This window comes from Mya arenaria, chromosome 3 (assembly GCF_026914265.1).
Source record: "Mya arenaria isolate MELC-2E11 chromosome 3, ASM2691426v1".
NCBI lineage: Eukaryota > Metazoa > Mollusca > Bivalvia > Myida > Myidae > Mya > Mya arenaria.
The window spans coordinates 74,981,406-74,996,263 of NC_069124.1; the positions used below are offsets into that span (position 1 = coordinate 74,981,406).

Consider the following 14,858-nt stretch of genomic DNA (forward strand, 5'->3'; position numbering starts at 1 on the left):
ACAGATTTAAACATATTTTAATGCCTTTTTTCTTTCAACATGATCGGTATTTACAACACTAATATAGAGTATATAAAAAGCAAATTGGATACAAGTTCTAACAACATTAATAACATATTCCCTCTCAAAAATGTTTCGGTCTAGGTATTTGATAAAAAGTCTGCCATTTTGGGGTAGAAACAAATTAATATAATTTTGCAAAATACAAGAAATCCTTAAGAACAGCAATATCAAATCATTACTTATATCACACCAATTCATCTTAAATGGTCCTACACTGTGTAATTGTATTGGTCGGACTCATCTTACGATTAATGAACATACTTGAATCAATTAAGGTCCGCTTCACTTCTCGGCGCTTCACAAACAAGTTATGTTTTACCAATCGAGTTAAATCATTGTCCTGGAATTTCTTCCATGCAGCCTCGACGGAAATATGGCATAAATTACATAATTTGTTTTTTAATAGTACAACATGTTATATTTTGTAAATAGTCTGTAAACATCACTTTTAAATCCAAACTGTTTATCAAATTTCAGAAATCGCACTATCTAATTTATTAATATTTCTTCGGCTTAAAACTTACACAGGAGCGACATAACTGGCCAAATAGCAGAAGTTTGCGATAATATATCATTGTTTTAATATCTGTCATATCATATGGGCACAGTGAAAAGTTTGATGACATACTTTTGCGGAAGCCTTGCATGTGCTTAATACAATGACAATGGGCAACTTCTAACCTCCTCAGCTTCTGACTTTGTCATTTACCGGGTGCTTATTCCACATTTCACATCCATATTACGCTTTCGGGAGGATTTCATACTGGTATATTTGGATGTCCATGATTAATTCGTTATCAATTACTGACCTTTGATATTGAACGAAGACCTTTTAATAGTTTCCCCCAAAAACATGCTTAAGAAAAATACAAATGATCCAGTTTAAGAAAACTGCAATAACAAAAAAGAGAAACAAAAACACGGTCTGTAAAAGCCCATCCAAGTAAGCTTCAAGTTCAATAAACATCCTTATTATTGAATGGACGTTTCCCGGTTATTGACAAGACGGTAACTGCATTTATATTTTCTGGAAAACAAAATCATGTACTGAACGCATACATTCCGATGGTACAGACTTAAGGTTTTGTCTCTTGAATATCTGTAAGCATTAACAGTCTTGAACAGAATTATTTGGACCTGTGAAGAAAATTCCTATTATAACTCATCTGTATTTGACGGATCTTAAATCTCTGGACAAATGGACCTGTCAGCTGATCTGAATAAAACGATCTCCAAACCCTGAGTTCATTACGGAGTACTAAATAATCTATTATCAATTTGTTAGACACATCAGCAAACAAAATACTGCTTACGAATTAAACAAGTAGTTCTATTATAAGATGCATAGAGCCTCAACTCTGTTTAAGAATATAGGATCTGAGATTAACGGCATTGAATAATATTTTCACAGTATATGATTTGCCATTAGGACTGTAATTCATGTACATGTTTCCCGAATGCAGAAAGCAACAGTTCTATCAATATATTGTTCAGTTTTACATTTACCGATTTCAAAATGCGTAAAGGTAAAACCTGCATCATACATTATATAATGTTTCTTTACCGCATTTAATTCATACAATAAATTTACGAAATATCCCGGAATTTAATGCGAAAATCTTTGAATTTGAACAAAAGAACACGTTTTTGCTCCGTGCGTGCTTGTTTCTGCTCCGTGCGTGCTTGTTTCGATAACCTTACACGAAAAGGTTGCCTTTTAAGTGAAATGCATTGTTAACCTTAGAATGGTGAGTGACTCTTATACATTTTTGAATTTGTAAGACTACAACTGCGAAATAAGCACAACGTTTAAAACGTGTTGTTTATATTCTCCAAACCACAGTCATTCAAAGGGAATGAACTCTTGCTTTGGTGTTATATGACCTGTAAACAAACTAGTGACATTAACCGTAACGCATTTATTCTGTCCTCACTGATACAAACAATCTAGCTTAAACTAATTATAAATTAAGTTTAAAAATGTCAGAAAATCTCGAAATGACAATACAGCTTAAAGTTTTACAACTATGTTATTGACGAAAAGTGATGAGCTCAAGTTAAAATAATATGCCAAGAGCATTACCCGAACGAAAATATTATACAAACCATGCAGCATACATCAGATGGACTCAAATCTTACAATAGCAACCAGAATGCACACCTGAGCACGCGTTGGAGAAATTTGTTTATGTTTCCAAAAGTATATATCCAAAACGAGTCTCAATACATTGATCGGGTCTACAAGTAAGCACTATATACAGTTATAAGGGAATGTATTCCTGGTCATGAGCACAATCCTTTATATTTTACTGTGCATTTTTATAGCTTTCAATGAAAGAAACGTCTGTGTTTCCCCATAAATGTAACTAATGATTCAGAGAGCTACTTAAAAAGCCGTGTTTTTTCCGAGCCGTCAGCGGACAAACGTTTAAATACGTAACTATAATTTGCGTAGTCGTAAACGCTCCTAGTCGACATAAAATTAATGTTTGTTTCGTGATAAAATAACTTGAAGACTATATAAACGGAAGGTCAATCATTGCCCTATTACATTGTTTGCTGACAAAAGCATTATGTTTATGGTTAGCTTTTGTAGTCAATGTTATTGTTATTTGTGCGGTGTTCTTTATAATTGCTTATCTTTGAAGCACATTCTTTGCAGAATCGAACATGGTAAACATGTTTGCTTTTAAAGGTTAGACTTTACTTTGTCGTTTTAGTTGTATTGCTGATAATGAATATATTCAGTCAAAACTAGGTCACTTAATATATTGTTAATAAAAACAGAGCTGACTCTCACGAGGCCACTGTAAGCCTATTTTGATGAAACTTGTTTAAAATATTTAGCTTGATTCAAACTTGTTTCACATCTTTGGCTTGTGTCTGCAGTTTCCATCGTTTATATTATCAGTTCAAGTTCAGCTCACGTTTGTTTCATGTCGGGTAAAAGAGTTGGTACGAGGCAAAGTAACACTACAGCTATCAATAGAGTGATGATCACCCAGCACGCCACTTCGGCAAAATATGATGATGAAGATGATGATGATGATGATGATGATGATGATGATGATGATGATGATGATTATTATCATTATTATTATTATTAGTAGTAGTAGTAGTAGTAGTAGTAGTAGTAATAGTAGTTGTAGTATTGGTAGTGGTGGTGGTGGTGGTGATGGTAGTGGTGGTGGTGGTGGTGGTGGTGGTGGTGGTGGTGGTGATGGTGGTGGTGGTGATGGTGGTGGTGGTGGTGTTGTTGGTGGTGGTAGTAGTAGTAGTAGTAGTAGTAGTAGTAGTAGTAGTAGTAGTAGTAGTAGCAGTAGCAGTAGCAGTAGCAGAAGTAGTAGTAGTAGTAGAAGTAGTAGTAGTAGTAGTAGTAGTAGTAGTAGTAGTAGTAGTAGTAGTAGTAGTAGTAGTAGTAGTAGTATGATGATGCAGATTATTATTATTATTATTATTATTATTATTATTATTATTATTATTATTATTATTATTATCATTATTATTATTATCGACGATATCGTGTTTTCGAGTTGAATGTAAACTTCAGTTCTGATGACAATAGACAACGTTTTATTGCGAAGAATAAACCTATGTTTACCTATACAAAGTTTAAAAAATAGATTAATTATTCCAACTTTACCCCTTTACAGTTGTATGTAATATCGAATAGTTTGTTTTAATTTATTAAAGTAAAAGGGAGTAGATGCATCATGGATTCAGAAAAATACAAAAAAAGACAAAGTCTCAGGCTATGCACAAACTAAGGTAACTTTAACCCGAATAAAAAAATATACAAATATCTTTTATATCTTTCAATAAGTGTGTACATAACATAAATTCACGGCTGCGAAACAGTGACTCCAGCTCTTTTAGGAGCTGTGTATAAAAAAAGAGCCAATCACACTTCCGAGCTAGAGCAAAAGAATGGATATCATCATAAAACGTAAGTATTACTCGTTATTTTATCTAATATCACAATTATGAGGGTTTCTTTGAGAAATCGGGGTATGCAGTGCCATATAAAAGCCACTGTTTCGCAGCCGTGATATTGATCGAATGATTTTATCACAGAAATTGCAGACTCATGATTTTTTTAGATATAGGCTAGTCAGCGTAGCTCAAAGTAGCATCGAAGTGTGAAGGAATTGCAAAATAATTCATTTGAGGATACAAATTTGCACTTTGAAAACAAATGGGAAATTCGAAAAAATGCCTATGAACTTACTTACCGATACAATTATACAAAATCTGAACATGCGTGTTTTTTTATACATTAAAGCAAAGATTATCGTGTTGATGAAACTTTCGTCATTATGTACTTGAGAGTGATGTTATTAAACTTTAAACGGCTGAAAAAACTGGTAATAGTTCCATTTTGATTTGCGATCTTGCATTAACAAAATATATTTAGGTTTAATATACCCCAACCACTTAAGTAAATATGAAGAAAATGTTAATATTCAAACTCATTTTATTTACCTTAAATTTGGGTTTTCAAATACAATATTAAAATGCAATTATATGATACTCATAATTTAATTTTTTAACCATAACAACATTGATTACATATGATACTTATTGGTAATTTGTGCATTCAGGCATATGTTGTATAGTTTATATTAAGTTAATATTTAACATCCATTCACATCAATCACTTTATATAGATAGTTGTAGTATTCTGTCCTATTCTGTCGAAGTTCGATAAGATATTACAAAAATTGCATAAGTTCAAACAAATCCACCAACATCTTATTCAGCTAGAGTTGGAGAATTGGGCCAACACCACGACATAATCCACAATGAGAACAGTCCATACCATGTTTCGTGCCATACATTTTTTATTATCGCAATGATTTTTACAGTTGCAATGAATCACATTAAGCAGATTGTCAGAAGCAGGAGGCAGGGCACTCTTGACGGGTGTGTACTTGTTACCGTTCGAATCTCCATGTTTAACATAGTAATTCCAATCCATATCTGGGTCTGAAAATAGACGCGTTAAAAGATGTTGCATATGATGTTGGAGGTAATGTTTAAACTTGCACAGATGGCTTTCCTGGCATCACCTTCACTGTTAATATTTGAAATCTAGAGAATTTATCAAGAGACAAACATGGGTCTCCCTCTAAATACATGACAATAGTTCCTTGTTGTCCTACATCTTTGTCAGACTCGCGATGAATAGTTTCGTTTTCCAACTAATGCAAGATTGCATTAATAACCAATTTTTCTATGCAAATGACCTTCCAATTGCGAATATCTGAGGCGTTGAGTCACAACCAGTAAGCATGCAGAAACGGTAACAGGTCAAAAAATCTTCTGGAAAGGACATACCGTGTTTTTGAATGCCCAGATCGTACTCAGTGACGGTCTGTTTTGCCTGATTTCGGATCGCATGTACACTTTCTGTGATGAGTTTTGTACATGATTACAAAGAAGTGCATGTTAGTGCGTGTCTTCTCGAATGATATATGTGATTCCTTGCTGACAACGTTCAATAGCGGTCTCAACAATGAGCGAACCTGCATCCCCTGTTTTGTGATTTCATGATTGACAAGGCCTCCAAGATTCTAAATGAAAGCCTGTTTAGTTTATTTTCTTCGATTTCAATGGAGTGTCTGGTCCGAATTTAACTTGATTTCCAAAGATTTCATTATAGCGGCGTAGACGAGTAGTATCATTGATGGATGGGCACTGCATGTAGCTATCAAATACGCGTTTGGAAAATATCTTGAGTGTTGTAATTAACGTATAAACCAAATGTGGAACCAAAAGTAATATAATTTGCCCAGGGAACTGGGTGCAGCAATGATCCACCATCTATAACATAGTGAAACATCAGACAAACTTAAAGACGACGCAATTACCAATGACCCTTGACTTTTGTTTCAGCGCTGAAACGAAAGTTAAGGGTCAAGGGTAATTGCGTCTCCTGTAAATTTGTCTGATGTATTTACATCACGGGTTACGACTTGCATTGATCTTGTAAACGAATATTCATCCACAAATTGCCAAACAAATTTCCCCCAAAATACTTCGCCTGTTCCGCATGTACAATGCTATCCGCTGCGACACCAGTCTCAATATTTCTCAATGCTCCATCTTTTTCATCAAAAATTGAATAATGTTAAAGGATTGTGAGTACCTTCTTAGAATCATTGTCTTCTCTCGCTGATCTTGCAGGCTTTGGGTCCTTATGCTGGTCAATGGTTGTGAACGTTGTTTATTGTGTTATACTTTTCGTCATTAGCAGGCAATGACATCAGCCATACAGAACTTTGCGTCTCTGCCATTCCATGGCCACTTGTTATCCCTCCTGTGCTTTTCATTGAACGTATAAGTACCTGTTCTTTGAAACATTCTGTGGAAAAGGCAACCCAATACCCAGTAACGTCTTCTGGGAAAGGTGTGGTTCCCCATGATAAACTGCTTGTGGACATCAGGGTGGTCTTGCTCCAATTTAAACTTAGCTTAATTTCACGAACGGATATAAAAGATGAGAATTTTAATCAATATGTAGTTAAACAAATACATGATTTAACCATCACATTAAGCACATGCTACTTTTTTAAAACGCTCACACATTTTTGATATACTTGCAACTCATAATCGTTTTGATGAAATATCAAAATTAGGTAAAACAAAATAAGTACGAGTTCACTACATTTGCAATCGGAAGTGACTGCAAATAACTTAATTAAAGTTATTTTAAACATTTGCGGGAAAGACAAAAGCAGATGTTTATTCAAGTGCCTCGACTGTTATATCGCAAAAGTAACAGTCACAAGTCTGAGAAAACATTTGCATTTTTATTTAAACGGGAAAACAAAGATGAGGCAGCAACATGATTGTTGCGTTTATTAATTTATTTATGTAAAATGATGCATTATCGGCATCCTACTTACTCGCACTGACAATTGAAGGCTTGTTTTGAGGAAAAACTACATTTGCCGATTTTTTAACCATCTGGTGTCTAGTCCCCTAAAACAGCAGGTGATGATGTTGGCCACAAAGTGTACTAATTTGGCGCATTGTTCATTGTTTTATCTCGGTTTTCTCGGGTCATTTGTTTTATCGGACCCTATTATAAAAAAGCCTAGCAAAAAAGCCCTCAAAAACCGTATGCTTCGAAATTCATTAGCTGTACATGTGATTATGTGGCGAAATTTCTTTCAGTTTATTGAGACAATGTTAAAGTACAAATGTAAGTTTCTTCTTTGGCGCCAATTTTACTGTCAACTACTTGTGCCATTAACATGTCATTACTATAAACGTCGGATCGGAATAATTTCTACAAAACTGTTTAAAAAGTTTAAACAATCTTTTACGAAAGTGTTTGGGCATCTATGCGTTTCGAGGAAAAGTACATGTTTGTGCGCATTTATTGTGTTTTATCACTTGAATTTTGATTTGTATAGTGTAACCTGTATTGGATAATTCTGATCATAAATATAATTGCATACACAATTAATATACCCATACTTGACTTTAAACTCTGGCTTAAATAATGTATTGAACGCCTTTGAAATATATTATCTAAGTAAAACGGGATCAATGTTCATATGATATAAGATTCCAGGGTCCCCGCTTGGATAAAATACAATTTAGCGCCATCAATCTCTCTCAGGGTGCTTCGTGAGGTTTCATCAGTTAATACTAGAAATGGTCTGTAACAATGGTGTAACACATATTCGTCGTAGAATTAAACTTATTAATAAGGAGTGATGCCGAGAGAGAACTTGTCCCAATTAATTTGTTTTAATTAAAAACATCAATTTTTAATCTAGTTAATACTGTCTTGTTGATTTTAGCAAACGCGCTCTCTGCTAAAGAGTCAAGAATAACTCTGACATGTCAGCACCACTATCAAAATAATTATTATCCACACTGTGATTGGAGGAGATCAGGCACCATCCACCCTGAATGTTGGAAAACTGTAAATGAACAGATCAGGTAACACACTAAATATTGGCATATTGTAAACTAAGGAGATCAGGCACCACCCTGGATGTAGAAAAATGGTAAAAGATGCAGATCAGACACCACTCTGAATGTTGGCAGATTGTAATTGAAGGAAATCAGGCACCATCCCTCTTGAACGTTTGTGGATCAGGCAACACCCACCCTGAACGTTGGCTGATCAGGCACCACCCACCCTTAATGTTGGAAGACTGTAAATGTAGGAGATAAGGAACGATTGTAAATGGAAACGATATGGCACAATTCACACTGAACGTTGGCAGATTAGGCACAACCCAACATGAACGTTGGAAGATCAGGCACCAGCCACCCTCAATGTTGGTAGATTGTTAATGGAGGAGATTAGGCACCACCCACACTGAATATTGGCAGATTAGGCACAACCCACCCTGAACGTTGGAATATCAGGCACCAGCCACCCTCAATGTTGGTAGATTGTTAATGGAGGAGATAAGGCGTCAGCCACACTGAATGTTGGCAGATTAGGCACAACCCACCCTGAACGTTGGAAGATCAGGCACCAGCCACCCTTAATGTTGGTAGACTGTTAATGGAGGAGATATGGCGCCACTCACACTGAATGTTGGCAGATTAGGCACAATCCACCATAAACGTTGGAAGATCAGCACCAGCCACCCTCAATGTTGGTTAATTGTTAATGGAGGAGATAAGGCACCACCCACACTGAATGTTGGCTGATCAGGCACAATCCACCCTGAACGTTGGAATATCAGACACAACCGACCCTGAACGTTGGCAGACCAGACAAAACCGACCCCGAGCGTTGGCAGATCAGACACATCCGAACCTGAACGTTGGCAGATCAGACACAACCGACCCTGAACGTTGGCAGATCAGGCACAATCGACCCTGAACGTTGGCAGATCAGGCACCACCCACCCTCAATGTTGGTAGATTGTAATAGGAGGTGATAAGGCACCAATCACACTGAACTCTTGCAGATCAGGCAAATTTAATGACGCCCATGTTAATTGATTATTGCAATGTGCAATTATCTTAAAGCATGAAGATGAATACGGTTATTAGTTAAAAAAATGAATGATGTCAATCCACTGTAGATTGTAAAAGAGAATGTTTTAGTTTATATTAATAAGTTAAAATACTTCACGAAGCTAGTTTTATGTTTATATTAATTTTCTAACAAATAAAACTTGTTCGTTAATCCGTTCTGGTCATTCATTTCGTGACTTGTACAAAGGATGTAGTTTGTAAGCAATACTATTTTACCTCTGAACAAAGGTGACACATCATAGTTTATGCTTCTTTGGGAACTACATATCATACTAGTTTGCTTTGTGCACATTTTCTCTATATTAAGGCAAGTGATTGATATAAACCTTTAGCAAAGAGTATTTGTAATCTATAAACGAGTTACCACTCCAATTGGTAATTTCATGAATCAGTTTTCAGGGTCGGCTGATAACGAAGACGTTATTATATAAAAATACGAATGGAAACAAGTAGTTCATTCTCTTTCCGCTAAAAAAACAGATTCATGGCAAAAAAGTTGTAGTGTGAATATTTCGCCAGGCCTTCCTTTGTTATATCACTTTACCGAAAGTAAAAACTCCACGTACATGCTTTCACGCAAACACTGCAAAAGCCAAGACATTGGCTCAGTGAATGTAATTACATTATCATTGACGAACGCAACAAAAAATTCATTACCGCAGCTATGCCTCTTCTGTTTGACGTGTCTTACACGAAAGGACGTGCACCAAGTAAATGCCTATATACAATACCTTCGGAAACCAAGCGAAACCATATACGTTTACATAAAAGACACATTGTGTGGAATTGAAACGTATCTTGACATTCATCTGGCAATCAGTTTTTGTCGCCCACAAAATCTTAGGGATATTTTGAACGGATTTTTTTTTCAGGGGACGGAACATGTCCTCACATGTCTGAATATCGTTTCCCAGGATAATTCACTGTACTTTGTGTGGGTACGATGTCTATAGGAAAGGGTATTTTCACAAATTTTGAGAGCACATGTAGAATGAATAACATGTCAAAGTTATAAATCGGTCAAATCAACACCTTAGGTACATGTCATATCAAATAATACTTTTCAACTAAATGCGTCAATTCTTATGTCGAAAAGAGGACTCGATAAATATACAGTGGTTATACACGGGTAAATAAGTGAATGTAATAATCACCGTGTCCATTGACTATATTGCCCTTATATCGTCTGTTCGGCCTTATATCTTTCCAAAACATAGTAATTAATTCAATGTAGTAGTATTGATAGAATTGACCTTACGACAGGATTTGATTGACAGGTCCTATCAGCCAATCAGAATGTAGGGCTGATAAGCCGTGTTGCTATCCGCCATTTTGTCCGTCAAACTGACCAGAGTCCGTCATATACATGCGCTGGCAATTCCTCGCCTTTTTAAGTATTACGGTAAAAAGGTGTTGTCATGGCACTTGTAATTCGGATACAAGGTAGCCAGGCCGACTAAAGATGGCTTCCAATTCGTTCCGTATTCGAAACCAGCGAGTTATTTAGAAAAATGCAAGTGCTGTATCAGACTCTGTGGAAGACCTCATCAACAGCTGAACTTGGAAATTTTGAAACATCGTTCAAAGGCGAAACATCTATACGTCTGTACAAAAGTATTTTTTTGAACAAAACTACTTATTTCAATCCACTCAAAATTTATTTAATACTGAAATTGTCCGTGCATGACCTAAATAAGTGTTACTATTTTTAAACTATAAACATCGTACATTTATGCTTTGGCTTGTGTTGTCAAATCGGCATTAATGGCCATTTAATATCCGGTTCAACATGGACACGATTGATTTCATTCAAGATAGAGGTATTTTTGTTGATACCGTTATGTAGTTTTTATAAACTGCTTTGCTTTCAAAGTAAATCAGGAAATATCGTACAACTAAATTTTTGTCCGAACCATCGCATGCTTCCGAATCTCATCTACTCGTATGGTTCCTATGTAAACAATGGCTTTTCTAGCTGTCATTCCGACACATTGCATAGATTTCTTATTTTCATATTAGCACTTTGTCGACGGGAAATCCAATCAAGAAAACCCTGACCCTCAAGCAGCTACTGTATTTGACCTGCTCACACCAGCTAGGCCTCCTCCAAAACTCAGATAAATATTTGAGCCACCAAAACAAAACGAGAACAGATCGGTCTGCATCGTTAAGGTATTATTTTCTGTATACTGGTTAGCGACCCCTTTTTAAACAATTTATTTCACTGTACATTTAAATCAATTATTATGTTCATTAGAACTTGATTCTGCCAAACATGTGCTGTAAAGACTTAGACTTATCATGAATAAAGAACAAGTCAAACATGTACATATTTTCATTGTTATTCTTATATTTTGGGCAATTTACGTAAATCTACAATATTTAATGATAGTTCATCCAATGTTCAGAGTCCGGATCACATGCACACTCGATTAACATTATTCTTAAAGTTGCACTCTCACAGAATTCTAGTTTGACACTTTTTGTCTCAGAATCGGCTTATTTTGGCATTCTTTAAATTAAGACCTAATATATAAATCACAAAGCAAACTTCTCCGAGCCAAAATATGATAAATGCAATCGAATCCTGTGTAAGTTGTCAACGTGATCAATCTGTGAAAGTGCAGCTTTAACAGTGAAAAATAACTTCTGCTAATGCTATATATTTTAAAATATATTTGCCATTGCAATAAAGAGATATTTACCTACAATATCATACATAAACACCAAAGAAATATCAAAGTTTAAGTAATGTTTGCAAAACAACAATGTATTTAATAAATCTGATATTAAATATGCAACAACTGGTGTTATACTCCAGAACTGAAGCTAACATCATAGAGGTACATCCTTCCAAGAATCCATCAAAACAACATGCTGAACAACTTCAAGAACTCTCTTCAAAAGACCACACTTTCCTGAAATAAATAAAAGATGCCAATATTAAAATAAATCAGTTACATGTATTGTTAAATATTTTAATACTAGCTGTAAATGCTACTGCCTTTGATGTTTGCTTTCTACATGTATATCATAATGAAATGTTGACCAGATAATAGCTAATGTTTTGTGGTTGTTGTTTTTTCTCTGGACAAATAGTCCATTACTTTTGTACAGCAAAGTTAAACTAAATGTAATAAAAAGCTTTAAAATAGGTCCTACCGATTATTTGTAAAACTTGTCATCACTGGTTTTCTCTTGCGGTTGACATTGCCTGGACTGGCATATATCATGTGTGTGTGTGGGGGGGGGGGGCGGTTTCCGGTCTTATGCTAGGTCCCCTGTGGCGGTAGGCTTGTTGAAGACAATAATAAGGGGACTTCCTTATCTCCATCAATCAGAATACTTTAATGGTGTCAACGGTAAATAGCAGGAGACCCTCCACCAGCCTTAACCGGTAAATGGGGGAAGGGTAGTGTGTGTGGGTTAGAACCAGCTGCCCGGTCAGCTTAGTTGGTTAGAGTGCCGGGCGGTTCTGGTGGTTGTGAGTTCGAGCCCCACACCGGGGGCACTTTTCCTCCCAGGTCTACTTTTACAGCCAGAGTGTGTGAACATGTTCCACATTTTCTGTAAGAACAAAAATCAAAGCATGTGAATGTTTGAGCAATGCAAAAGTTACAGATTGGTATCACCCACGATTGTCACTTGTCAACTATTACATTATTATTCATAAGGGAGAGTGTTCAATCGCTTAGAACTGAAACTTTTTATGCATAACCCCAATAAACCATTTCTGCTCATACTATAGAATACAAGGTTATACTGTATAGCTGGCATGTAACTATTATTTAATGTCACTTCCGGGTTCCCCATTCGGGCCATTTATGATTTACTCATATTGTTCGATGATTTAATCTGTGTTCCAACAATACTGTAAGAAGGACCGGTGTTATTAAAAGTTAAACTTACCCTTGTTTGCATTTACAGTATGCGTCACACACACGCTTTTCCTTTGTATCGATGTCAATATTGACAACATGGCGGCTATCCGATTTTCTCTGACTTGGATAGATTTCACCCCGTAAATGTTAGATATCGTCATTTTCTAAAGATATATCGAGCCTTCCGATGTAGCAGCCAGTTACAAATTCCTTTGACTTCTATTTTTTCGCATTGTAATTTCACATTTATGATAATTTGTCAGGAATATCGGAAAGCGAAACGACACGAGACGCCATTACATCCTCGTTTGTTTGACGGACATAGACAGAGTTCGCTCCCTTGATATCAGGGGGCGTGGCTTAGAAGCCGCTGTCGTAAGGTCAATTGTTTGATACCAAAGAATTTTCATTAACAACTTTCAATGATTGTTCCTGAACTACTTCGTATAAGAACCAGTGATATCAAAATGGGAAAATGAATCAGGTTAATGTCATCAACACAACGTCCCCAAAGGGTCATGTTAAAGGCGACAACAGAACAGATACTAGGAGGAGAAATATGTACAAGTCTCCTTTCATGAATCCCAAAAAGCCGGCATTACAATACAAAAGATATTGCGGTATCTTAAATAGTGTAAAAAGACTACGGTATATTCACAAGGGAAACATACGCACAGCGAGGATATGAGATGTCACATGCGCCTACTTTAAGAGCAATAATGCTTGATCTCTTTCATTAATAGTCTACAACAAATAAATAGAATGTTGGAACAGACATCTCAGGTTTCCTGTCATATTGGCACACGCCAGTGTTGTTACCTAAACTTGGGTAAGACGAATCAGTTAGTTCAATTTCATCCTGGACATTTCTCACTATTAATGAAAATATTGTCATCATGAGTATATGTAATTTCCTTTCAGATATTATCCTGCTTTAACTGATCATACCTTAGAGCACGATATTATTGTGTAAAGTAAGCAAATTTGTTGGAAATGAATGACAAACGAATTATCAATATATATATTTTTAAATATCATTTTATCGGTTTCAATTCAACATCACGTGACGGTTCTCATCCAGTCAATGTATTGACTTAAGGTTGTAACGATACGCCAAAAACGGATCGCGGTGTGTATTCCAATACGCTAAATATGTGTCAAGATATATTGCAATACGTATACATATTTGTTTTAAATATTATTTAATGGGTTTCAATTACACACACCATGTTATTAGTTAATGTGTACACTGCAATACGTATTTTTTATGTAATCGTCAGGCTATTGTAGGCACGCAGGTAATCTTGACTAAAATGTTTCTTTAATGTACTTTATTGTTTACTTATTGCAGTTCCATGTTTCAACAATATTGTTCATTTGTTGCAAACGGTGCTACAATATCAAAACAAGATTATTATATTGCGCTGTACATCAATATTACACTTAGTAACACACGTTCCTGGTTGATTCAAGAACGCCTAGTTTAAGAATATTTCAATAAGCATCGGCGGCACAGAAGACGGGAACTAAATTATTGTATTATCTATATCTATGAATATAAATCGAGCATTCCTAATCTTGGGCAAATGTGTTCAAAACAGATACCCAATGTAGAACTTTGGGTCCATTATACCAACTACCAGAAATAGCACACATAAATATCCTTTTTAAAGAATTGAATGTTCGTGCAAAAACGTACTGTGACATAAAGTATACGTCTGTAGTCAGACAAAAAACATCGAACGTAACGAGTTCACACTCATGGTTTTGTCAAACAGAATGGTTCGGATATTATACGCGGTCGAGGAAAAACGGACAATGATAATAAAGAGCATGCATCATACTGCTGTTACGAAGCTCGACAGGTATAATTTCAGTTGCCAATAAATCATTTTATGA

General features: G+C 35.8%; 1 long non-coding RNA gene across 1 annotated transcript; it reads right to left on the reverse strand.

Annotated features, from left to right (window-relative positions):
* Positions 1–11,412: 11,412 nt before the first annotated feature.
* Positions 11,413–13,253, reverse strand: LOC128225602 (uncharacterized). Its single transcript, XR_008259662.1, has 3 exons — positions 12,988–13,253; positions 12,241–12,645; positions 11,413–11,996 (listed from the first exon to the last, which is right to left on the reverse strand). It is a non-coding gene; the product is annotated as an uncharacterized LOC128225602 (long non-coding RNA).
* Between the last annotated feature and the right edge of the window lie 1,605 nt (positions 13,254–14,858).